This window comes from Ceratina calcarata, unplaced genomic scaffold, assembly GCF_001652005.2.
Source record: "Ceratina calcarata isolate Rehan_Ccalc_2016 unplaced genomic scaffold, ASM165200v1 scaffold272, whole genome shotgun sequence".
Lineage (NCBI taxonomy): Eukaryota > Metazoa > Arthropoda > Insecta > Hymenoptera > Apidae > Ceratina > Ceratina calcarata.
This window is the reverse complement of record NW_017149415.1, coordinates 130595-143434: the sequence shown is the minus strand read 5'-3', so window position 1 is coordinate 143434 and position 12840 is coordinate 130595. Positions and strand designations below refer to the sequence as shown.

Sequence of the window (12840 nt, the reverse complement as noted above, 5' to 3'; positions counted from 1 at the left end):
TAAACATAAAAAGAGAACCTTACTAATTATTGCATTAATAGCTGTAATAGCTAAATTGGCATCAACCAAGATGCCGTCAAAAGTTTAGAACTATAATTACAAAATAGATCTATAGAAATTAAAAGATGCATATGAACATCAAACAGTCGCGGTTGAATATACTATTAACTAAGAAAAAATATGAAAAAAGGCCCCACCTCAAATGTCTAACTACCCTGCTTGGAGGACGATCTTCAAATGAATATTTTGAGTTGCTGGCAACGCATCGTAATTTGTTTCATCTTTTCTTGAAATAATACTTATCTTAGTAATTAATAAAACCCGGGAACTCTCCGATGATGATTCTAACTACGAACGTAGGTGTTGATCTCTTTACCTCATGACAACGCACCGTTCGCTGTTGGAAGAGCGGGACAGTTTACCAGCGGCCGTTAGGTAGTGGCCGCGAGTCACGAACACGCGTTACAATACCGTGATTTCCGGGGACGAAACCCACTTCCAGTTTAACACGATTGCGCAAAATCAATTACCGCCGAGCTCCCCCATAATATACGGGCGAAGTTCCCGGGGCCAAAAGTGCTCTCTCCCACCAGGTCAGGCGTCTCCACCTCCACATCCGCTTCCACGTTCTCTTCCTCCTTCTTCTCCTCCTCCTCCTCCACCTCCTCTTCCTCCGAGAGAACCGAACTTGTCTCACGCGGCCCCACAATTCTGCACCCCCGTCGACGTACTCCGCGCACCGCCGCGCACCGGTGCACTTCAACTCCGACGCTGAAATTATAGCTGTTCGGATTCGGGCCGCGATCCCGCGAAACAACCCCTGCGAATGGCTGTCGCACCTCCGTAAACGCGCGAGAGTAATCTGTAACTCCTGCGAGACCACGAATCGCGCTGCTCCTCCTTTTCATTCGCCACTCTTGTCTCGAACCTTATCGCAGAACGCCACAGTTTCGCCCTTCCTTTTCATACGCACACTCGCATAAATGCCTTAGGACATGCTTAGAAATTTGTACAGCCGAATGAGACATCGCGAGGATATCAGCAAACAAAATGAAATTTTTAATAAACAAACGTATCAATTTTTTTAAGCTCATGGTTGAATAAATTCTTTCCAATATTTTATATTGAAAGGATATCAATTGAAAGTATATCAATATAAAATATTGGAAGGAATTTATTCAACCATGAGCTTAAAAAAATTGAAAACGGATGAAACAAAAGGAAAACGAAAGGATATCAATTGAAAGTATATCAATATAAAATATTGGAAGGAATTTATTCAACCATGAGCTTAAAAAAATTGATACCTTTGTTTATTAAAAATTTCATTTTGTTTGCTGATGATTTTATTTTGAAAGCATCTTTGACAACCTGTGACGAAAAATTGAACTATTCCAAGAATTTTATTTATTATACAATAACATGAAATTAAAGTACGGTTTTATTTAGAATTATACATGATTTTACGACTCGACGACTTTTCAATTTGAGTACTCGACTGAAATGTTTGACTGTGATGGAAAAACACTTAAGACTGTTTTGAGAATTATGAGCTGTGCCGAGACGAATGAAAGGACACGAAGCATGGAACTGAAGTCGATTCCCATTCAGAAGATGCAGATCCCAAAGACCTCTGCTCGCGCGGCCCCTTTCAAGTTTCGTTCTTTTAATTTCGGAAATTGCACGAACGAGGCAAGCTACCTTCTTTTAAATCCGAAGGTGTCCTTGATTGAGGATCATTGACTCTCTGATCTTGCCAGGCTAGAAAGCTCCTCAGATTTGAGAAAGTAATCTCGGGTAGTCGTTTCGAACTCCGAATGGATGCTTATTTAATTCTCCACATTTTCTTTATGTAACCTCCATCTAATATCTCGAAAGACATGCTACCTTTCGAGATTAAATCGAATGTGGGATGATATTTCATTTTAAGAGTAGACGATAAAGCAATACTTGTCGTAAACAACCATAATCGTAAAATCTACTATTCTTCGTTTAATGGGCTTGCAGTTCTGCTATTATTTTCAAATCAAACAACATCACCCAGTTACGAGCGATAGCTTTTATCATTTGCAATATTGACAATTTCATAGAAAAAAATTCCTTCTTTTTAATGTACCTTGTTTCAAGCTGACGTCTCGGTTGCTTCTTATTAGATTAGAATAAGAAATATGTAATGTTTATTACATTGTTGGCAGATGCCAAGTGAATGGCTGAAAATATCACGACCTAAATTTTTGTCCCGGTGTGGGTGTACGAGCAGTGATGATAGTAAAAAGAAAGCGGCTGACTCAGCGTCTGGCAGTGACCGGCATGCCAGTCGATGAACTCCGGGGGCGATTCGATATAGAACGCAGACGGATGAAACAAAAAAGGGCAATGAAATATTGAAAATGACGTTTCCCTTTCAACTCGCGATACCGCTAATCAATCCTCAGCACTTTTTAACCTCGTTAAAGTGTGATAAAATATGATCACCACAGTTTTATACAAAATAACACATTCAGGATATCAGTTAGAAAAATTCATTGTAGATAGCCATTTATTTTTTAACATATTCTAATACTTTTTTTAAAATGTCGAACATTCTTTACATTCACTGTTAATACATTCTTTCCATAAATGCATAAAATCCTGTCTAAGGATCACAATAAAAAGATTTAAAATCAAGTCAGAATCATCTTAAAAAATAGTAAAATTAAAGTAAATGCATTATTCAATATATTTTTTTAAACATTGATATTTGCACACTTTCCATGAAAATGTGTACACATAATTCAGAGTACTACTAAATGAACTACCAATCAGGAAAAAATAGCGAGGTAAAAAGAAGCCCGGAATTTCGGTGGTGGTCGCGTACACCGTTTGGACTTTACGCAAAGTGGGAAGATGGTACCCGATACTGTACCCTAACGCGGGTCGGAACGATCGGTGGCTCGTCCCAAACGAGGTGTATAACCAGACCGACACCCCTCGATTCCGGCACGAAGTAGTTTAACGAGAACCAACCCGCCGTTTAATTAATCCGAGAAATTGGATTAACGGCACCGCCGCGCCGGCTCTGGCCACTTTGGTCGCCGCGCCGGCTGCGAACGGCTCCCTTCCTCCCGGTTATCGACAAAATAATAAAAATCTTCCTTTACCGTGCGATCGAGGCCAGTCCCCGGCAGCGGCCGCACGATGTGCTCCACGACCGCAGCAAACGGTTGTTACCCGGCTGTGTACATATATATCTGTACATATACATGTATATGTGTATTACATATACGTGGAACGATCTCCGTAGAAGGATTTTTCCTTGGGCGCATTGAGAACGACGGTAGGATCAGACGCCAAGGGGCGGAGGTTGGCAAAAGGGAATCGATTCCCCGGGAAAAATAATCCCCGCGGAGAATGGACGAGCCGAGGCCCCCGCCGTTCTTCTGTTCTCCCCGGATTTTCCTCCTTTCACGAGTCCTCCGGGGTGATCGGTAATTTTCCCAACGTAACCAGAACCAGTACCGCGGCAAGGCAACGGTTTATTCGCTCGCTCTGGCTGTTCGGTAATTTCGTAGCGGCGGTTTATCGCGTTCCTTTACGAAATACCATCGAACGGTATTTCATTGTGCTCTTTCGATGCCCGGGCGGCCGCGAAGAGGGAAAAATTTAGACTGAACCAGCGCGGGCCATGAATTTCGGGCCGGTATCCTTAAGTTCTCCATTATTCGACGTAACGCGCGGCTATGCCTTATAGATTCTATCCTCCGATACAAACAGAGGCTGTTAACGTCGTGCGCCGTGGCTATATTTTTGAAACTCGATTAACGCGGCTTCATTACATCCCGTTCGATTCAATATCAATTACGTCGCCACGGTACGTTATTACATTTTATTGCCACGTCGTTATTCATGGTTGTAAAACATAGTGCCTGGCAATTTTGTTAAAACACTGCGCTCGTTCCGTGAGGTTTGTCAAACGGTACAAAAACGTTTCGTGACTGGGTGTAATACGTAGTGAAGCGTGCCCGATTTTTTTTACCTCTAAGAGAGGACGTAATTTCGACTTGAATGCAGAGGAGCTAAATCGCAATTGAAATTATGGAAGAATGGTCCTCTCACGATTCACAAAAGGCTGGGATTTCAGGCCTACTGATGGGAAATGACAAAAAACGAGGTCGTTCGATTTGGCCGAGCCGATTTGCCGCGGGGCTTCTAACAGCGGCGGCGATGGTCGGATTTCGAATTAAATCAAACTTATGGTAAGAAACGACGAGATCCCTCTAGCACGCGACGACCCGGGGCGAGGCGTGGATTCCGGGGCCCCTATGTTCGTGGCCGATAATTCGATTAGGGATAAAGGTATCGAGGAAAGATGAGGATGCTCCTATAATTCGAAAGTAGAGATTCGAGAAACGGGCCACGAGTCTGGAGACGGGATTCCCACGGTACATGTATCCGATGCATTTCCATCGACCACTCTCTCTCTCTCTCTCTTTCTCTCTCCTCGATTCTATTCCCTTCTTATTTACTTACTTATCGGGGAAACCATTAGTAACCGTGCAACGATTACACTGTGAAACGTAGGGAATAATGTTTTAGCTTAACAAAAAAAGTAAATAAATTCGCGCACTTCGTTGTTGTCGATCTTCCCTGCTGGCATTTAAAAGCCCAAACGTGCTACAACTCGAAATTTATAGTAGACCGTATCTGGACCGGAGGATCTGTTTAGATCCGGGTTTCAAAAGGAATCAAAGTGGACGCAGATGAGAGAAACACACACACACATATCGGGGGTGAGTATACAGAGTGTGCGGTACAAAGGGCCCCGATTACCGTCAGTAGGCTTTTGCCGAAGGGAACCACCCGTGGCTATGTTTCTTTCCTCTTCCGCTTCCGCTTCCACAAGGGAGAGGCGTGGGTGATGTTTGTCCGTTCGCGTGAATCAATTAGACGGCCGGGAAATGAAAGCGGCCGGAATTTTAACAGTGCGCAGGCACAACGTTCGATATAATAGGTTGTTTCTGAATCGTTGAATTTATACTTGTCGAACGGGGCTGAATGCGAAACGAACCGCCGCACCAGCAGCCCTTCAACAATCTTATTCACCCCGCGCTTCCTCCCTCCTATTGGTGGAACGCGTGGGAGGAGAGAAGTAACAATAATAACGCGAGTGAAAAGAGGTTAACTCGACGGAGAAACTGCTATAAATCTAAGTTTGTAGAAGTAGCGGGGAATTTCTCTGCTTTCTTGCCTCCATGAATAGCAGACGCGGATGTGAAAAATTGTAATAATGAATAGCCGGCGGACCGAACGGTCTACAGTTTCGGATGCACGCGTAAGCGCGCGGAATGAATAGTTAAAAATTTCCCGGGCTTGCAGACAATGGAATCGAGGCTCGACACAGGAAACGACTAATGTGATACACGTATATAAAGCGGTAGCCAGCATACTTTTTTCAATAATAAACAAAAATTATGGGTCACTTTAATAAAAACCACGTGCTTTTATAGATGGTTCGTTTTCATTTCGTTGTATCGTATCAAACTTAAAATGTTTGAAAGTCCAAATTTATTGGCTGATGAAATGCTGTCTAAATAATAATAACATGGCATGGGATACTTTGAAACACTGGTTAGAGGATTGTGATGGGTTAGAGAGGAGGGAATGCCATACTAGGGAGATATTAAATGGGAATAGGATGAAGCAGGCAGTAAAGTGACTAAGAATGCTGGATAAGAAATTAAAACAGATAGAAAGGCTTAGGCCATGAAATATAATTATAAGATGGTCACGGGTAGACGGGGAAATGTGATTCTGTCCAAAATTGATAAATATTATAAAGATATAATCTATGTTTCAGATTCTCTAAGATTTACACTTGATGCTTGAAAAGATCTTAAAGTTCGATAAAATAATATTATTTAAAATTGCTATTTACTATACTAATTACTATAAATTTACTAATAATTATTTTTAATTAGAATGTACGTTCTTCCCATTTTTATTTTATCCTTAGGTTAAAAATATCCTCACTATTTTTCTCTTTTTCTTTCTATTTCACTTTTTTCACGCATCAAGTTTCTTTTATATCTGCACAGTGATAAAATAAAAATAAAAATTAATTAATACATCCTTAAAATTAATTAATACATCCTTGAAATTAAAAGGAAATTTAAAAGACAATTAAAATAATAATGTTATATTTTCCTGGATCCCCTCCCTTACTGATATTCTCAGTAATGATGCCAAATTAGCTCCTGAAACGTTACCTCCTGGCTCGTTATTTTGATCCCTCGTACAGATTTATGTGAAAAATTTCAAAGGAAAGCTTATATGGTGAATATTCTGGAACTACAAGGGAATTAACAACGAATGCTCTTTCATGAGTTAGTATAGTAATTTGTTAAAACCATCATTTGCGCGAAAGAGTCTTCTTCGTGACTTAATTGTAACGATCGATCGATGTCGAGCGGAACATTGTCATTTAAAATACCTCACTTTCTCGTATTGGTATTTCAGACCGTCCAAAGTATCCTTCTGGTTACCCAGTTCAGGTCATTAGCCGTATTCTCTGTCTATGTGATCTGTATAATTCGCAGCGTCTTGTTTTGTCCCAACAATTACAGAAAATTGAAATGTTCTATGCTTCCAATGTTAAGGTTCGTTTATTTAATTTTTCGTTCCTTAAAAGGAGATATTAAGTTAAAATAGTAGATCTATAAATTGCATTGACTATTTGCATATATAAACTGCAAATGGTAATTACAAGAAATTACCGTTTGAAAATGTCAAGTGATTCTATCAATGAATTCACTGGTTCTTTGAGTGATTACACAAGGAGCTTGCACGTACATCGAGTAAATAGAAAAGAAACCACAGTGGACTACGGGGAACGGTTGAAAGGAAACGAGTATCGGTAGAGAGAAAAAAAAAACTTTCATTTCCTGCCGGGCGGACGATAGGATCGATAGGAATTGATTAAACCGGCAACGAGTGTGCGGAAAACTCGAAAAAGATCATTTAAGGCTGGCGAGGCTGGCGCGGGAAGCCGTTCGCTGATAGGATTGAAGTTGACGACGTGTATTCGTCTCTCTTTCGATTGCGGAGGCACCGGGCGCTTCCTTCGAGCCTGAGGTTCCCTCCGTCCCGTCCGCGTGAAAAGGCGAAAACGCTGACGCGGAAAAGCGTCAGGAAGTTTAACGATACAGAAAGCCTGCCGATCGAAAACAGATATACCTTTATCATTGTTACCCGTTCAGCTCGCTCACCCCTCAGTCCCCACACCATCGGAGCCCATACATTTTTCATTTCAACGACCGCGTCGTCTCGTCGTCGTCGTCGTTCAGATCCTGTTTTCAAATTTACACCACTTACGGTTTGGTTTCGCACTCCATTCGCACTCCAAGACAAAAGGTGGCTTGATACCCCCTCGGTTTCTCCAGTTATATTTACTTTGATTGCTGTTCTTCTCGTTAGCCGTCGATGAACATTTTCGTGTTTCGCCCGATTCTGGCTTATTTTACTGCAGCGTAAGGATAACAATGTTTCGTTATACGATAACGGCCGTTAATTACGAATGAATATATATGGAATAATAATTGCTTATCTCCTCACGCTTCCGTAGCTGTTTGTATGTATATTAACGGGGTGCATGTATCGAGCACTCTTGGCGAACAGTCTCGGTCAAGCACGATACGTATGAGATTAATTGAAAACGTCAAGAAGTGGAAAACGCTACATGCTCGATAAAATTCAATTAAGCACCTTCCCCCGATTTCTCACGTTTCAACTGTTTTCAGTCAACCTCGCGCCGACCGTGTCCGTCCGTGTTCCGATTGAAACTTTTTCACGGGAACCAGTGAAAGTTCAAACTCGTTTCAACCGTGGAGGAGGGGACGAAAAAAAGGAAACATCCCACCTATCTTTTCATTGAATAACTGATTACGAAGTTTTTAGCCGTGTTGCTTAAGTTTGTAAATTTTAATTTGACGAGGCTGCAGCCGTCCGCTGACTGTTCCACCCAGAATGATTTTAATCTTTAATCGGACGAAAGATGAAATTTTTCACCAGTTTGCGTGAAAATTTTTAATTCCTATGAGCGTCGTTAATAATAATGGAAATGTATAGAAATGTCTACAATCGTATTGTTTGGTACAGCGGATTTTTAATAGTTTGTACGGTGAGGAATTGTACGCACGGCTTTTGGGAATTTTATTTCAGACTGTACGCAATTTTACTGGCCGTCTCGCGAAGCTGAAAAATGCAAAATTAACTCAATCTGGGATACATATCTTCTAGCAGTATTTTTTCAACCGGAATTTGATTGCGTTTATCCAGGTCGAGGTGAATTACTCTGGCTGAGATGAAACTTTCAAAATAACCGCGATTATAAAGAAGGGTCACTCGTACACAGAGAGATTTGATAAATCGTCTCATTCAATTTATAATTTCTCCGTGAGAGAAACAACGACCAATGGTTACGGGTTAATTGAAGTTGATAATTGTAATAAATAGACCGCGGGCGCATTTATATGCAAATCGTATCGGCAGTGAATGTGAAAAATGTTTCCCATGTTAGAGAATATAAAAGGTATTAAAAGATGAGTGATTATTTAGAATGGATTTTTCAAATTGATACAAGTTCTTAATTTAATGAGATGCAGTTTCGTTATATATTTCAAAAGATGCTTTTGAAATCAATTTCAATATAAGATGATATTATAATTCATATTCTTATTTATTCGACGATAAAGGAATCTTCGTCATAAATCATAAATAATTTTAGTTGCAATATCTTCAAGTTCCTTATTTAATAAGCTGCAGTTCTATTATATTGCTTAATGATTTATAAAATGGATTGAGGATCGTCGACTCTCGGATCTTGCCAAGGCAGAGAGTTTCTCAGATTTGAGAAAGCAATCTCTGGTAGTCGTTTTAACTCCGAACAAATACTTATTTAATTTTCGACATTTTGTTTATATAATCTATATGTATCTGATTATCTTAGGTGCTTTTGGAATCAAATCCTATATAAGATAATATTATAATTCAAGAGTCGACGATAATCCTTGTCATAAACAACTTTAATCATAAAATCTTCAATTTCCTCATGTAATGAGCTGCAGTTCTATGATATTTTCAAATCAAACTTCAAACTAATCAAAGCAACTTCGCGAAAAGAATTCTTAGTATTATATCTTTTCTTATTAGTTGCTTTATATTAAATATATGATTAAGAAATATGTAATATTTATTACACGGTACACAGACGTTAAATAAATGGTTGGAAATATTACATATCTCGGGCGATGCGAGATTTTAAAACATATAAAAAATATTTATTTATTTATTATTACACAGGTTAGCAAGAACTTTTTTATATACATGGAACAGTAAGTCTAAACGAACAGTAGAGTTTAAATAATTGATTACACAGACAAAGTTAATTATATAAATGTAAGACCAGGAAGGACAAAAGTTTAATGGTAATACTAGACGAGAAAGTAAGAATAGATTCCGTCTAATGACATGACTGAAGTCATTAAATATATCGAATAAGTGGTTTAGCTTATTCGCCCTCGTGGCTAATCTAATCGTTACACTTAAGTGCCTAAATCTGGATTTGAATCTCACAATGAAGAAAATTTCAGAGGGTCTAAGGAAACGTGAGGAAGCATTGAGTTAATGTTAAAAGATAAGTGTTCATTAAAAAAATAAATGTCTATTTAAGATGTACTGTTTATAAATATTTAGCATTAAAATCCGCAGTGTATTAATAAATTATTTCGTAGGTAGATCTCGTTTAACGTATCAATAATTAAGATTTGAAAATGCGTTCCAAGGGGCGACTATTTATGGTAACTAACTGCGCGTTCCACGAGTCTCTTCTGAGTAGAGTGGGATAAAACCGAATGTGAAATAGGAACCGTTGACAGAGTGCGCGGACAAAAGTAGGAAAAGTTCAAGAGACGATAATTTCAAATGGACAAAGGGTGGAACCGATGGCCGAAAGTAATTCTCCGATTCGTTTCGTTCGAAGGAGCAAGGAAGAAGGAGCGGGAGGGTTGCACGCGCCCGTTTCTCTCCCCCTCGTCCGCGCGAACGTCTTCTAACGAGTTCTTTCGGGCCGAGTCATTAAAAGGGGGAAAAAGAAGAGTACGGGTTGGAACGGGTTGGAAAGAAATGAAGGGGAGATAGGTCAATTGCAGGCTCGACGAACGGCACCGGCAAGGAAATGATGCGCCGTCCGCGGAACGAGCGCATTCGTATCTCGGATTCCTTTTAATTACTGTCACGGCTGATATTTGTATCTACCGGAACGCTGGCTCTCTTTGTCCGCGCGTGTAAGAACCGACGTGCGACGGGGCTTCGAGGAACGTGGCGGGACAAGACAATCACGGACGGTGGGACGCGTGTGGATAAACCTCGGGAAAAATTGTGAGCTACCGAGGGGCTTTCTCTCCTTTTCCTTTTTTCGGATTTCGCTCGGAACTCTATGTGCTGTTTCCCCCGCGTTCGATCGCGAAACCAACAATTTCTCGTTTCTCGCGCGTCGAATCTCATTTAGCGAAAAAACCGCCGCTGGAAATGATACCTGTACGACTACTATACAGTATATCAAATCCGGGGCTTACTCCATTTTTGCTCTCGCTCGCTCGTTCGCTCGTTCAACGGAACGACGACGCAACGAGAGCCTCGACGGAACTAATTACCGGGCACGTCTCACACGGGTCTGCGAAATCAATTTCAGCTTACACGTAAGGTTTACCTTTATCGAACCAGAATTTCTTTTTTTTTCCTCTCTCTCGCGCTGGGAAATTAAAGAGGGTCGGCGAAAACCGTGAGCGCAACTTTGACTGCACTCCCTCTACGCACCGCCCGCGCCTCCGCTTCAACCGTAAAACTGCTAAGGGAGTCGAACGAGAAGTTTTCACGAGGTGTTCAACCCGACCAGCTCGCATTTCAACGAATTAGAATTTAATTATTCGGAAACATACCGCTGATGATAAATTTTTCTATTCCAATTATATGTATTTTTTTATTTAACGCAGATTTAAAAATTAAGATCTCTGCCAAAAGTTTAGGACATGTAATAAAAAACTGTGTCCAATATTTGAAGCAGTGAACTTTTAAAAAAAATTATAATTACAGCATAAAAAGTGTTGTAGCAATTATTGAGTTAATTTATGTCAAAGGGAATATGGAATACTTTATTAACTACGAATTTGCAGAAAATTCGTTTACCTGCGCAAACAGGATTCCCGGTTATGGAGTCGAATTCGGTTACACGCGTTCCATTTAAACCGTTACTCTCTGATATAATGAAGTAGAAGATCGCAGCTTCCTCGCGATAAGGGTTCAATGGTAGGAATTTTACCTGACTAGTAATTTTAGACACGAACTTTCCCACTCGTGGAGAACGTAGACAGTCAGTCCTACTGGTCCCGAAGATAGAAACATTCGTAAGAAGCTTACAGGCGGTGTAAAAAGTTTCATTACTCTTCGCGTGGCTACCCGGCACATAACTCACCTTTTCGGAAAGACAGCGAGGGCACGGGGGGCGGGACAACGGGAAAGTTTTGTTGGGTGGTGTCAGTATTTCGGGGCTTAGCTGAAAACCCTCGCCGACCTCGCGGTGCCGGTTTTTCGCGTTATCGGAAAATTCCCGTGAAATATGAACGCAAACAATACAGTAACTGGTTTTTCGTCGTGACTGCCCGTAGCGTTGCAAATCGTGGCTCGGTGCTTCGGTTGAAAATGCGAATCGTCACGAACGGTATTCAGGAGGGTGGCTAGAAGTTATATTATGAAACTTATCCCAGTTCCATTAAACGAAACGATAAAAATGAGCCGCGTTCCTCCGTCGCCGGTGAACACCGCAGAAGAGAATTCAGACACGCGGACACCTTATCCTAGCAGCGGGGATTACTCAGTCAGCGGCTGAAAAATAGTGAAACTTTCGCCTCTCACGGACGTTTCTGTATGTGGATTCTCGAAATTTGGTGACGACGCTATGTACGTACATACGACGCAGGAGAAATAAATCTGAGTGCCAGATGTCTATCTCTCATCTCTGCGTGTGTGTGCGTATGTATATTGGACAGACCATTCCGCGAAACTTTTTCACGGTTGGTAAGAAACCTATTCCTGGAATCAACCTATCCCGCGTATGCTTCCCCCTTGAGAGAGGCCTACAAGATGTATCCATGACGGCTCGAACCATCCCGTGGCGAGCATACTTTATTCAGCTGTAACCATAACTCGCTTAAACCCATGAACTTTCCACGTTTCTTAGACGGTACCGTGAAATTTTTGATCACTCGGCTGGGCGCTCGTAAAACTATCTCTATCCGAGCTCGAAATACTTTTTCGAATCGATCCGACGACGATGAGGCACGGCGGGGAGAGACGACTGGGAATAAACGATTCCTACGGTGAAGATTATTCGCATACGTATCCAGAACTATGCGCGTTCGCCGTCAGGCATGTTTACTCAGATAACATCCTCGGTAATCATTACGTGGTAAGAAAAATAGTGCAGGTGGAAATTAATCTGACCATACGCGGGCTATTTCTATTTACTTAAAACGTTCCTTCCGTGTCTAATTATAATTAAGCATATTCATTACGGTTTGTTACAAAGCCATGAATGGAAATGAATGAAATGAAACAACTTGATAAAACAATGACAATGACAGTAAGACAATTCGACGTTCTATGTGTACTTTACGTAACGTGGCATTGAATGTGTTTTGTACAGTAATGCACAATTCTGTACGGTATAACAATTTCACGTGGTTCTATTAAGGATGTATTGGCTATATAGTCAATCCCAAAAGATTATGCACTTTAGAAACGCATTTT

The 12840-nt window shown here is 40.8% G+C and overlaps 1 protein-coding gene across 2 annotated transcripts in view; it reads right to left on the bottom strand.

The window, feature by feature from the left end:
* LOC108623522 (uncharacterized) overlaps nucleotides 1-12840 on the bottom strand; it is a 75208-nt gene that overhangs the window by 55326 nt on the left and 7042 nt on the right. The window lies entirely within an intron of this gene.